This window comes from Cydia pomonella, chromosome 15, assembly GCF_033807575.1.
Source record: "Cydia pomonella isolate Wapato2018A chromosome 15, ilCydPomo1, whole genome shotgun sequence".
NCBI lineage: Eukaryota > Metazoa > Arthropoda > Insecta > Lepidoptera > Tortricidae > Cydia > Cydia pomonella.
In genome coordinates, this window is record NC_084717.1 from 860,784 (window position 1) to 875,747 (window position 14,964).

The 14,964-nt window shown below is 38.7% G+C and overlaps 1 non-coding gene across 1 annotated transcript; it reads left to right on the forward strand.

The window, feature by feature from the left end:
* The first annotated feature begins 306 nt into the window (after positions 1–306).
* On the forward strand, positions 307–379 carry Trnat-cgu (transfer RNA threonine (anticodon CGU)). The gene has a single exon. It is a non-coding gene; the product is annotated as a tRNA-Thr (tRNA).
* The last annotated feature ends 14,585 nt before the right edge of the window (positions 380–14,964 follow it).

The following is a 14,964-nucleotide window of genomic DNA, read 5'->3' on the forward strand; positions in this document are numbered from 1 at the left end:
TTGTCAGCTGTAAACCTTGCGTTCTCCAAGGCTCCGCCATTTTGAAAAAGGTCCAACACGAAATGGACACCAACCAACTATGAAACAAATCAAATTATTGTTAAGTATAGTAAAGAAACGGGATTTAATCGCGTATTGAGTTTTAAAATTTTACCTCCGACGTTTCGAAGACGGCGTTGTCCCCGTGGTCTCGGAGAAATTTTAAAACTCAATACGCAATTAAGTCCCGTTTCTATAATTTAATAATGTTGAACATCGTGAAAGTTTAAATCAAATTATTTTACGAAGTACCCGTGCTCGTACCGTGGCCGGGTGGTCTAGTGGTCAGGATGTTAGCCACGTAAGCTAAAAGACGTGGGTTCGATTCCCGCCTCGGCCACCGGTGGACTTGGTCACTTTTTCTTTAGTGTATAATATTTATTTGAGTCTTTTGACACAAAAACCTATACAATTATTGTAAAAGTATGCTTAGCACAAGAGCACCGCGACAATATCTCGTGCGCGAAATAGACCTGTCCTTCTCTAATCAATATATGTAGTTAAAAAAACTCGGGTAGTCTATTTTGCGCGGGTACTATCATGGTCGCGATGCTCTCGTTCTCAGACTAACTGATCAAAATTTTACGCCAATCGGTCGAAAAATCCGACCAATAGAAAAAGCAACCGAACATATGAAATCATTATTACCAAATCTGAATCCGGTTCGGTTAGCCAATTATTAAATGTAAAGTTGATAGTTATCCTTAACTATTTATTATATTGTGGACATTGTAACTAACTATTCTGTCATATTCATGTGAATTAAGTGAATTAATTCTCAAGCATTCTTGTGGAGAGCTTTTTGAAGCTTCTAATTAACTTAAAATGTTTACATGCATGTATGTTCGGGTGAAATCTTGCAAGTTAAATTAGACCCAATTCTTATTATTCTAGCTGATATTACACATACTTGTGTAAATTGGGTGACAATGCAGTATTGTGGTACCATCGAGCTGATCTGATGATGGACACATAATATGCCCATAGGAACTACCTATGCGGTAAAACAACACCACCTAATTCTGTTTGGGTTTGTTAGAATTGTCTCGATGAGTACTAGTTGCCTGTTGAAAAAAATGTACAGTCAGCGACAAAAGCCTGTATCAAAAATGTTTTTTTTTTACAAAAAAACTTATAATACGAAACCCATTGTTGGGATGCGAGACGTGGAAGGTTACAAAAGACATCTCGCGCCAGCTACCAGTCTGTGTTAACCGCTGCCTCCGCCGCATTCTCGGTATATACTGGCCCGAGAAAATCTCTAATGCCAGCCTCTGGAGATGCTGCAATGAGACCCCGATCGACCAGCAGATCAAGCGCCGGAAATGGAGTTGGATTGGGCTACACTCCGAATGGATCCTAAACACATACCGAGGCAAGCCCTAGACTGGAATCCCCAAGGAAAAAGGAAACGTTGCCGTCCAAAGCAGACCTGGCGCCGGACTATAATTGCAGAGGCGAAGACTATTGGGAAGACTTGGAGCGAACTCGAGCTTGAAGCTCAAGACCGATCCAGATGGCGGCGCACTGTGGACGCCCTCTGCCCCATCTAGGGGACATAGGACAATAAGTCAAAGTAAGTCCATTGTTGGGATAATATTTTTGAAGCATGCTTGTGTCAGTCTTTCTCCTATAAAATTAATTGATGTTATTAAAGGCGTTAGTTGTGAAGTTAATCAAGAGTAATTAATCAAGCTGTATGCAGCAGACGAAGATGGCCGCTGCAATAAATACTCAACTGTCAGCGCCCACTGTCTCCAGAATGAATGGTGGATAATGCTCTACGGTGCTTTGGGGTGATTCCTAAAACCGCACAATGGAAAATGGGTTAGTTGCAATTGACATTTGGAAATAGATTCGATTTGAATGGTTTGCTGTTGTATTCAAGGGCAAGGCGGGGGTGGGAGACCCCTGGGGGTTAGTCAAAGCGACAACCGCGTAGCTTTTTGTTTTGTTGTATAGCAATGTTTTCAAAAATTGCAAATTTCCCATCTAAATATTTTCCATCTTCCATGACTTTTTAGTATATTATTAACACAATAAAAAACTAGGTTTATATGTTTTTTTTTTCATAATTTGTAAATCAACAATTTTTTTAAAGCGAAACCTATAAACCTATATTATGCTGAAGCGATCGATGTCAAAATCAAAGCGATTTGTTAGGATTTAGTAAGTAGAAAACGTTTTCTCCCGAAATAGGATTTCATAGAAAAATAACCGTTATTTCGTTAGATATGAAAATCTATTCTTCTCTCTTAAAAACATTGAGTAATAATCTCTAATCTGAACGGGCACATTCTAGATAAGTGGAAACTTGTATGAGAATATTCTCATAAAATTTTCAGAAATTTTGGAAATATTGGGAATGGGGTGCAATTTGCATCTATTGCAGTCTATAAATATTATTAATATACACATATAAACAACAGACAAAAATAACTCCATTATAAGCCTGCACTAATTCAGCACCCATTACACCGTCCGCATTACAAATTACACAAACACATAAACAACTCTAAGTTGTTTCATTAGGGCTTAAAATGCAACAACAAATTGTCACCAGAGACAAATTGATTGTGGCGTAGACCTACGCATGTTACCATTTATAACTTTGTACCGACGAAGACTGAGTGGCGGTGTGTTGGTCTGTTTATTCTCTCACCCAACGTTTGTTTGTACCATTTGGAATGTGCCTTGTGACACTACAGTAGCCTTACCATGTGTCACTGAAACTATCAATGTCCCAGTCAAATTGTAAGAATCCGCTGTCTACAAACAGCGTCGTCGTTTTAATAAACGCTTTCACGTTTGCAAAATGTCGAAGGCGTATTGTTAGTGCGCTTAATACCTAGTGTCAACGTAAACGTTATGGTTGTCTGAGGATAACCATGGTTTGTTGTTTTATCAATTTATATACAATATTTATACAAAACCACCATCCTCACGGTTACCAAAATCTCGAGGCTACCCAAAACCGAATCACTTGGTCTTGTCTGTCCTACCCCAGAGAGCAATAACGAAATCCAAGGCCGTAGCCACTTAGATCCAAAAGCTTCCCCCGCCCCACGCGTCCCTAATAAGTCCGACGATGACGATTTGATGAACACCCCAGCGTTTTTATAGTTCTGATGAACAGCACCACGCGTGGTTTTAAGAACTAATTAAACCAAAATGCCGCTGCAAATTGCAAACGGCGCTTTTAATGGCGTAAGGTATTTTACAAAATGCGTACTTTTTACAATTTGCCTTCGGAAATTTTACAAACGGTCATTTTACAATACGCGAAAACCTTTTGTAAACAGTGGATTCTTACGATTTGTCTGCGACATTAACATTGACATATTCACAAACGTCTACGTAACTTATTTTCTATACTTCTCGCTCGCACTAATATGCCAGTACGAGCAAGATGCATCGAAAGTAAGTTACGCACACGGTACGTAATAATTATGTCATTGTTGAAACTGCCAGTGACTCGTTGTAAGGGTATATATTATGGAAGGTGGAGGTAAGGAACATAATCTCCATGTACCAAAACGTGTCATCAAAAAACCTTAAATAGGTGGCGCTACAATACCTAAAATGTTTGAAAAAAAATCAAATCATAGACAGCGCACTTCACTCCGTCAATAATGCAATTAAACAGGTTCTTAGCTACTCTAGCGCTACTCTGGAGAGATTTGGAACTATTATTTTTAGCTGATAGCTGTACAATTTTGCAACAGTAGGTACTACCATAAGAGATTTCACTCCTTTTAATTCCACATTCCATGGGTGTCGTCAGAGAGCTGAGGTTGAATGATTACAGACACTCACTGTACCCCTAGTGTAAATTTGATCGACATCATAACGTGATGAACGCGTTTGCGTTAAGTCTCATTTTGTATAGGATTTTAAGTTTCCAAAACGTCCCGCTTGGCGCGCTCTTTCTAAATCCAATACAAAATGAGACTAAACGCAAACGCGTACGTCACGTTTCGAAATCGAATTTATTTACACTAGGGGTACTGATGCAAAAAACTCAGTGAACCAATGAGTAAATGTTATTAAAAGAAAGTAAAGTTGAATATTGAAGCTATAAATCATGAATATACTTTTTGGTAAGTAAATATTGAACTTCCCTGTTCTTGAAAAAATATTTTTTAACAAAGTGAGTTCAAATCTCATCCGAGGCAGTAATTTTTGCACTTTTAAATTTATTCTAAGCTTGATATCTAAATTATTGGCCTCATAGAGCTATAACAAAATTTTATTAGGTAGTTATTTTCTGGTCTTCATGGCCGATGTGAAATTCTTAAATAAAATAAAAACAACAAAAAAGTCTTACTACACTTAAACCAACCGTGAATCATTCAAAACTGTTAATAAAAAAGTCTATTGCCATAAACAATATACAATTTATAACACAATTACTAAAAAATACAAAATAACTTAAACTTAAACTTATCAACTTAACATAATAATCTATGATGTTCTCGTAGCAAAAAAGGGTCCCAATCTCAGCCTGCAGTGCCGGTTCATATTGTCGAGTTCCAATGACCATTATTGGTATTTCATTAAATATTAAAGTATGATAATATATAGTACATTCCTCATAGATCCAACCATTCGCACAAAATATTCATTATACGGGACTAATCTGGAAGTATCCTTTTAAAACAAAATCGGTTTGAAAATAACAAAGTTTGAGGTTCAATCGGCTTCAAGATTTTAACTTCAAGTTTGTTTTCGAAGATACTTTGCTTTGGATAATAATCCAGAGCAATAATGTAATGCCTTACTACCAAAACATAGCCTAGAGATATACATCCATACAAACACTGTCATACATACATCTTTGGACGGAATCTCATAATCGCGACGAAGACTGAAAGCGGTCTAAAAGATTTTTCCCAACGTCGTATCTTTATCAACAAAATTTTAAATACAACTCTATTCCACCAGCGTAAGGTTGTGTCTTTAATGGCCAGGTTCCTGTAAGAAGGTTGCGAAAGCTGTCGGCCCGTCGTACGTTTATGAGCTATAAACCGGACAAATGAAATAGTTTGCCGCTCATCGCGATAGTTGGGCGCGGGGCGGCTATTTGTCACGGTGGTATTGGTTACGTTAGAAGGATCGCTGGTGTATGAAGAATTGTTTTAGTTTATTTAGTAGACACCCCTATATAATCGATGTGGCAAAAATAATGAATGGTATGTTTAAATACTACAAATCCTTTGAAATACGTATTTAAAAACAATTTTAGATAGGTACTGACAATATTTTACAATAATTAAAAAACCTGCTGCATTTCATTCAATTCTGTTTGTTTTAAAATTAAATTATTTAAACCGGACCCAGTATGTCCTTAAACTACGTCCAAAAGAGAGGTATGGGCATTGTGAATGTCATCTCGCTTTGTGTGGTAAGGCATAGCACAGCAGATATCATTCCAAATCTAGAGCAGAGTCCAACTGGGGAAGTACCTCCATTTTAGAGAAAACCGCAGCCAAATAGCACTAGTAGAGTAGGGTCACTCATAGTGGTATGTTCCTGTCGGAGAGTAAGGTTGCCAGAGCTCAACGAGGGTACGGAGTGTTAGAGTCGACAACGCGCATGTAACTCCTCTGGAGTTTCAGGCGTACATAGGCGGGTCGTATGCTTGTTTGCGACCGACGTAGCATAAAAAAAAAAATGAATAGAAGATCGTTAACTGTTAACGCGCAAAGCGTGTGCTGCCTGTGCAGCCCGGATGTATGACATTTGGGCAGCAATCTAGTTGGCAGTAATGGCGCGCTGCAATACTGCTGCAGTAATGCTGGTGTATTCTGTTTCAGAACGGCACCTTATTGATACCTATGTATTTTGCCGTATCGCCGCCTCATTCTAAACAACTTTTTCAGCCACGACTAGCGATCCAAACAATCCAAATATTCCCGCCGGGAATTGCCTGCGTCCCGAATAATCTCACCGCACTTACAGCCCATGTTACTATTATATACACACTTTTGAACCTTACTCCCTTATAATAAGTCGTAAATTGTATACATATTTCTGCCGTCCAAATAAACGGCACGTACGAATGCAGCATCTGTCAAAATGATTCTGCGCCACTCGGTGTAAGTAATGCGTAGCGCTTGCTGAATCCTAATTGGCTAGGCGCGAATGGCAGACCTAGGCTGTATCCACCAGAGATGTGCAAGGATTAGCAATGTGCAAGGTGCAGAATATTATTGAAACTTTCTAAAATTTCTGGAGACTTTCATGAGATTTTCGTGACAATTTCCACTTAGAGAGTTCCCGTTCAGATTTGAGAATAAATAAATAAATATTATAAGATTAATATTATCTGTGGGATTTAGTTACGCCGATGATATTGGGCTCAGCCTTAGTTTTTTTTTGTGTTAAAGTTTTTTTTTTTTATATATTATTCCATAATTTATTTATGTACCTGCATGAAGAGGGAATAAGTGGTACGAGTATACCACATGATCGTCCATACAAAAAGATAAAACGTTTTTCCACTTCTAAATATGTTCCATTCTCCATGATTTTTTAGTATGTTATTAACACAATGAAAAACTAGGTTTAAATATAGGTTTTCCTATTTTTTTCTAAATTTGCAAATACAAAAAAAATATTGTTCTAACCTATAAATCTAGAACATATTATTCTGAAGCAATCGACATCAAAGTCAAGGTGATTTGTTAGGATTTAGTTAGTGGAAAACGTTTCCTCCGGAAATGGAATTTTTTATAAAAAATACTTTTATTTTAACAGGATCGCAAAGCTTCTCCCTCTAACCAGTGCCTTATTTACCGTCTGCGTGAGAAAAAAAGCAGAAAAATACCTATCTACGCGCGCTGCAAGTGAATAAAAAGAGGTAAAAATTACTACATAGTGCGTGCGTTAGTTGACGCGGATGCACAAGCGGGCGCCCGCATGCGGGTGCCAATGTAGTAAATAAAATCCGTGGCACGCGTCCGCAACAGATAGCGCGTTGCTCTTACTACTTTAATCCGCTCACCCCCTCCGTGCAACCGCACCAGCTAGCGGACGCCCATAATCTCCCAAAATGTCATCCATTTAGTTATATAGCAAGTTCAATTTTCCCCCAAACGGCTTGAATTCAAGTTAACTCCGTTCCATCACATAGACATAATATGGAAATTAACCAAGTGTAACGCCCCAAACTCTAATCCCATACGAGAATCCAATGGTTCATAAATATAGTAACTAGTCCAACCTAATCACGTATAGACACGACCCGATGGGCTGGAACTGAAATTTATACGGGGCAAGTCCCATCTAACTTACACAATCAATGTGTGCTGCGCGTGTTATGTAGGCCCTGTTAGGGCTGAGACGTACTGCCTTACTATTTCCTTTAGGAACAGAAAGTTGAATTCCTAAAATGTCTGCCGGTGATTAAGGTTGCCAGAGCTCAACGAGGGGGGGGGGGAGTCGTAGGCGTACATAGGCTACGGAGACTGCTTACCATCAGGCGGGCCGTCTGCTTGTTTGCCACCGGCGTAGTATTAAAAAAAATGTTGAGTTTGCAAAAAATGGAACTTGCAGCATGTTGAATATTTAAATATCCTTTACAGTACATATGGGGCTACTTTATAGCACTAGTGCGAGAAGTAGCATATTACGTTACTGTGTCGAACATTTAAAGGGCCATATGTACTGTAAAACGTTGTACGATACATGTGCGAATAGGTAATTCGCAACTCGTGTCGATTTAAAACACTCCCTTCGGTCGTGTTTTAATTTATCGCCACTCGTTTCGAATTTCCTATTTTTCGCACTTGTATCGTAATGTACTATTTTAGACACAGAGATTCTAATCTGTCTATACCGAAAAACGGAATTCAGATTTTAATAGTAGTTTATGTACCTAATTATGTACAGCTACATACACTTTTTTTTTTTAATTCCGCTACCTAAAGGTTGTCTGGAAGAGATCGCTTTTTAGCGATAAGACCGCCTGTTGTTTACCTCTTCTTTGTGTTGTATTATTTGTACTGTTTCTGTATTGAGGTGTGCAATAAAGAGTATTTGTATTGTATTGTACACTGTTTTATCTACACATGACATTATATTAAGATATCTATTATGTGTTCAGGAACCGCATGTTACAACCGCCATTACGGCATTAGATCACTAACTCAATAAAATCTCATCTCGACTGATGCTAGGTCATATTAAATTATTTTTTTAGAGATGTTCGAAATTTGAATGACATTAAATGGATATCGACGTTATTATTACAGATACTTACATTTCTAAGATAATAAATGATTTGTAACAAAACAGTTTTTACAGTACATATGGGGCTACTTTATAGCACTAGTGCGAGAAGTAGCATATTACGTTACTGTGTCGAACATTTAAAGGGCCATATGTACTGTAAAACGTTGTACGATACATGTGCGAATAGGTAATTCGCAACTCGTGTCGATTTAAAACACTCCCTTCGGTCGTGTTTTAATTTATCGCCACTCGTTTCGAATTTCCTATTTTTCGCACTTGTATCGTAATGTACTAATCTTTTATATTGGCCGTAAGTTACGGTTTTTTAACGCATTATAGCGGGATCATCATGATATGGTTAAATTCACTGCAACTGAAGACTGATATTACCCAATATTTTCTTGAGCGGGAAATCTTACCAGACACGTTACCAGGAAATTACTAGCCTGGGAAACCGCTCATCACTAGTTCCGGGACTTCATACGACATGAATAAAGCAAATACGGTACTTAATCCATTTATAAAAGGGCCGATACAGACGGACTGCAACTCGACTGGAACTGCATGCCGACTGCACTCCAACTGCAACGTCGACGTGCAGTTCCCATACAAGTTGCAGTCGAGTTGCAGTCCGTCTGTACCGGCCCAAAGAGGTAAGGTTTCACGATCAGGAGACCGCACGGAAAAAAGAAAACCAGAACAGGCGGCCTAGTTAAGATGACGATCGTGCATCGACAAACGCGAAGCGAAAAGTGAAATCATTTAAATCATTTATTTATTTGCATGAATGTAGTACACAAAACAAGTTCCTACAGTATAAAGATGTCCAATACATTCTGCTTAATAAAGCATACTAAGAAGGTTCGCTTAAACTATACATAACTAAATGACAAATATTTTTATGTAAGGAGATAATATTATTACACTCATGTCTTTTATCGGAATTCCAGATTCCAGAAAAGAAAACCGGGCAAGTGCATGTCGGTCGGTCCATGCTTAGTGTTGGGTTCCGTAGTGACCCGCTTGTCGTAATAGGCTGCCTATTAGGTGTGTATAACAAGCAAAAAGGTACTCTCAACACTATTACTAAAATGGGGACTTTTTGCAAAACCTGAAAAACGGCTCAACCGATCATGTTCGCTATAGTTTTCATTGAACGTATAACGAACATGCTCGCAAGTACTAAGTTCAAATATTTTTTTTATATTCCCGGAAACTTTCTCGTTATCAAAAAAAATGATTTTCAAGACCCCTATTCATTTAGAAAGACCTTTATCCAACGACACCTCACATTATAGGGTTAAAGCAAAAAAAAATCGGATCTAAAAAAAATTGTAGGGAAGGTACCCTTAAAAAAAATTGATTGTAATTTTTATTTTAACATTTCATTGCCATTGCAACTTTCTACCATTAACGATCACGGAGCAAAGCCGCTGACTGACAGACAAACGGACATGTCGAAACTATAAGGGTTCCTAATTGACTATGGAACTAAAGGTGGAGGTAAGGAATGGAATCTCCATGTACCAAAAAGTGTCATCAAAAAACCTTAAATAGGTGGCGCTACAATACCTAGAATACTTGAACAAAAAAATCAAATCATAGACAGCGCACTTCACTCCGTCAATAACGCCTAGCGCTACTCTGGAGAGATTTGGAACTATTATTCATACCTGACAGCAGACTTTTGCAACAGTTCTACCATAAGAGATTTCACTCCTTTTAATTCCACACTGCATATACCTAACCCTAAAAATGTGTCAGGATGACAGATACTACGAAAAGTCACGTGATTCCATATATTATTTAAGTTTCGATTACGGCATACTATAGACACAACTGAACCGTATAAGGCCCAAGTTGCCCTATCTAACTTACACAATTACGTGTGACGTACGCACTTAGGGCCGGGGCATACCACAAACATAAATGGTTATACTTATACCTATAGTTGGACCAAGATAACTCGTCGATAAATTAGTCGTTGACATGAAATATACTGACATTTTATTTGAAATACGCACATTATTGGCATATGTAAGCTGCTTGTAGCGACACTAAACCAAGAACAAGCGGGCATCTCGCTCGTTTTTGCCCAGAACGTGCAAGTTGTGGAATGAGCTACCTTCTGAGGTGTTTCCCTTGCGCTATGACATGGGGTTCTTCAAGAAGCAGGTATTTATGGTTCTCAAAGGTTGGCAACGCATAAGTGGCTCCTCCGATGTTGCTTATGTCCATGGGCGGCGATGACTGCTTCCCATCACGCGGCTCATCTGCTCGTTTCCTGCCTATTACATAAAAAAAAACTATGGCCACGTTTCCATTATGTAGTAATCGTACCTACAGTCCTATGTCTCGTCAACTCCATTTAAATATACAGGCCACGAGCCACGACGCACGACATAGTACAAACGCGGCCTATATCAAAGCGAAATAGAATCTTGTCTAGATTTAGCTATATTTATTTAACCTTTATTGCACAATACAAAAAAGTACAAATGGCAGACTTAATGCCATAAGGCCAGTCATCCTGTTTGGGTCACTGAGCCAGTAAAGTAGTAGTAGCACAGAATAAATAATAGTACCTAATACCGTACAGAAATGACATCCTACAAAACTAGAGTTTGACAGCGATTCAACTATGAATAATGCTGTCCCTTTCTAATGTATGACACTATCCCTTTCGGCCATTTAGGGTTGTCAAAATTCAAGTCATTATCTTATTTGTGGTCGTGCACGTATAAGGACGTCAAGTTGTTCCAACCCTAATAATTGCTCGGAGCAATGCTGAGCTGAACGGAGCCGGAAAAAACCGAAAGGAGGAGTGTCGCCCCACTGGTAGTAGTAAATTAAATTTCAAATTTGGAAGCAAATTATGAAGCAAAGAAGGCGTATTTTACGGTTCTGAATGCGACACCGTGTAAATATTTCTCGAGCACAAGCCCGTTTAAAATGGGATTACCTTCCTCGTTCTCCTATTGTACCTCAAGCTTACTAGCATAAGCCTACTCTGCTCAATAATTCCCTTGGCACTGAACGCTAATTCGGCTTATTTCGAAGACGGCTTGTGACATGGCCGCTTTCCATTCTGAAAACGGAATCTTAGAGCAATCCATTCGAGCTGAGCTTACATCGCGACCTAGATCTATCTCATTTTTTATGCCACGTCGGTGGCAAACAAGCATACGGCCCGCCTGATGTGATGTTAAGCAATAATGGCTTAATGTTCGTCCTCGTAATCTTTTATTAAATGATGAGTTTGTGTTCTGATAGGCGAATTCTATAAGTAAAACGGTTAGGCATTTGCTAATTCAAACTACCCATGGCTTCTGTATGCTTTGGTTTCATTGGACCTAAATATTAAATTACCATTTTTCTTATATGCCCTAAATTATTTCGAAACATCTTCGTCCCAAAAAAGGCCAAATGTGACATTATCTATGAAAAGGGACCTTTTTTGTCGATGGCGCTTATGCCGCACTCCGTAGCGCGCCGTTGTTTATAATATGGGAGCATCGTTGATAATGGCGTAAGCGCCACCGACAATAAGGTCCCTTTTTATAGATAATGTCACAAATATTATTATGATTTTTATTCATATTATGTACCCTAATTGTAATTTCTATACCTATATCGTAAAATGGAGCGCATTAATTAGCGGCAGTAGATGGGGTAGCTGTTTTCGAATATTTTTGATGTTAATAAAAGACAGTTGAAGGTAGATCGATTCGATGGCTGCTCATGGCCGTATGCGCAAGCTCGTTCGATTTGTTTGCTCAAAACCCTTGGAGAGCCACTCCAGCATCAGCTCGCTATTGGAGAGTGTTGGTATCAACCAGTTGTTTGACGTGCAGAGACGGAGTGAGTTGGCTTTTGATTCATTCGTTTTCACTGGCGATAGATTGCTAAATTTTCTCGCTAAAAAACAAATCCCCTACTCGAGGGCGATTATACATAGTAGGTATGTTTCATTAAATGTCGATTTTTTACGTGAACCTTTTACAATTTAACGTGCACCTGACATCGAACCTATATTTGAATCATGTCAGTTAGCTGTCATTCGCGCGTTAATTTCGCTCTGAATTATCCGTGCATGTATTAGTGCGAGCGGGACGCCCGTCACGAATATCGGTTTGATATAAGGGTGCGTAGCCGACGTGACAATCGTTAACGCTCCGTAGCGTACTCGTAGTCATCTCTCTCTATCACTCTTCCATATTATTAGTGCGACAGTGACAGTTGCGTTTCGGAGCTTTAGCGATTGACAAGTTGGCTACGCAGCCTGTAAGTTTAATTGATTGAGTATAATTTTATAACATTTGTCGTATCAAAATATATATAGTAATACTCATTTTGTAGATAAAATGCAACCTTCTCCGCAGTTTTTATTTATTTATTTATTTAACCTTTACTGCACAATACAAAAAAAGTACAAATGGCGGACTTAATGCCTTAAGGCATTCTCTACCAGTCAACCATTGGGCCAAACAGAAATTTACAATTGGTGCGGAAAAGAATATCAGTACAGAGAGATAAAAATCACTATCTAAACACTACTATTATAAACAAACATGCATAAATACAAACATATATCATATATACATATATATATATATATATATATATATATATATTTGAAATATTGTACCCATTTAAAACCGTTATATAGTCTTACAATGTTGGTGTACGTCCGAAAAGTATTTACGTAATTGGCGTTTTAAGGAAAATTTGCTCTGTGCTTGTCGTATTGGGAGAGGAAGATCGTTCCAGAAACGAATTGCCTGGAGAGCGAAAGAGTTGGACATGAAACCAGTGCGGTAAAGAGGAATAAAGAGTTTAAGACTCCCAGAGGTACGAGGCCGCAACCGGGACCGGGTAGTTTTTGTAGAATAAAGAAAGTTTTTACGAGCTGGTTTTTGCGAGTGACAAAAAGTATACAACTATACATATTTTGACTAGTAGAAAAGCAATGTCGAATAACGTTCCTGAGTTCCTGACACAAAGCCTACCACGAGCCGATCGCGCTCTTTGTTCCGATAAACTTATTATGTTAACTTGTAATGGGGAATGTTCCCTAATCTTAATGGTCCCGATTGATTGGGGACAATGGACTTGGTGAATGAACGATTTATGACCGACGTTTTAGGTCTAAGCGATGAATACAGCGTGTGACCTGTGTAAGAACTAATAATTAAACTGATGCTAATGATGATCAGACCTCTGATTTTACTTACTAACTTTACTGCTGTGGCGCAGCGACCCGAAGTGGATCTTGGCCTCTGACACCAAAGACCGCCATGCTCTGTCCAAAACCGTTTCTGTCCAGTCGACGGCGCCGAGTTCGCTAAAGACCTCGGATTTTAGGGTGTAAAATTTAATGACAACTAGGGAGTTCCTATATCGATAAACGCAATTGTCGATGCTTCTCTCAAATACTAGTGTTCGCTCCAAGTATTGTATGTAAAAATATAATTTTATTGAAAGTATTAACTGGCTCTGCAAATAGTCATAATCTACTTTCCGTGTGATTTCTCGTTGTACATCCGTTTGTTTGTCTTTTCCGTCCATCTGTGGTGTCCATCCATTCATGACTTAAATTACAAACTACAAAACAAATGTAACAAAATGAGTTCTATACATAATTAATAAATAATAATTATTATTATAGGACATTATTACACAAATTGACTAAGTCCCACAGTAAGCTCAATAAGGCTTGTGTTGAGGGTACTTAGACAACGATATATATAATATATAAATATTTATAAATACTTAAATACATAGAAAACACCAGGAACAAATATCCATGCTCATCACACGAATAAATGCCCTTACCAGGATTTGAACCCGGGACCATCAGCTTCGAAGGCAGGGTCACTTCCCACTAGGCCAAACCGGTCGTCAAAAGTCAGTGTCAGTTCTATATGTATCCAAAAATAGACGGAAACACGGACGCGATCAATACCCACATTAAACCACCTTTTGCTTTATTCCTCCAGACTTGACTAAATATTTGGTGACCTCCATCGGCCCTTTGTATCGTACCTTTCAAAGAATACGTAAGCGACACCTTTTTACGCGGAACTTAGGCTGTTTAAACACGTCCAGACACAAAGCACGAGTACACAGATTCCGTTGTCAAATATGTAACGCTTTTGCGATTACTGTACGTGGAACTGACGAAATTGCATGATGTGATCGTTGATTTCGTGTATGGTTTAAGCAGACTTACTACAGTACGATTTGAGCAACACAACCGAGTGGTATTTTAAACTATAGCCCAGTTATATCCCCAAAGCAATTTTTGTTAACGCATTCACTGCCAGGGGGCGTGGCCTAGGAACAAACTTGTATGACGGTGAACGCATATATGCGTCGGTGGCAGTGAATGCGTTAATACATATTTTACTTGCTTTTATTTAACTTGCCCTCTGTTAGTATGGTGGGTCAAAACTTGGAAGTTAAATTTTAACCACGCCTCGATTTCCGATTGAGTTAAAAATTTCCAATTGAGTAAAAACTTTGAGCCAATCGCTAACGCTCCGTAGCAAAAGAAACGAAACTGTCACTGTCGCTCTAATAATATGAAAGAGTGATAGAGAGAGATGATACCGCCGCTGGTCGTTACACGTATACAATTACTAACTGTACAGCTCCACACAGCTCCTATACAAAGCGCTTATGTGTGGC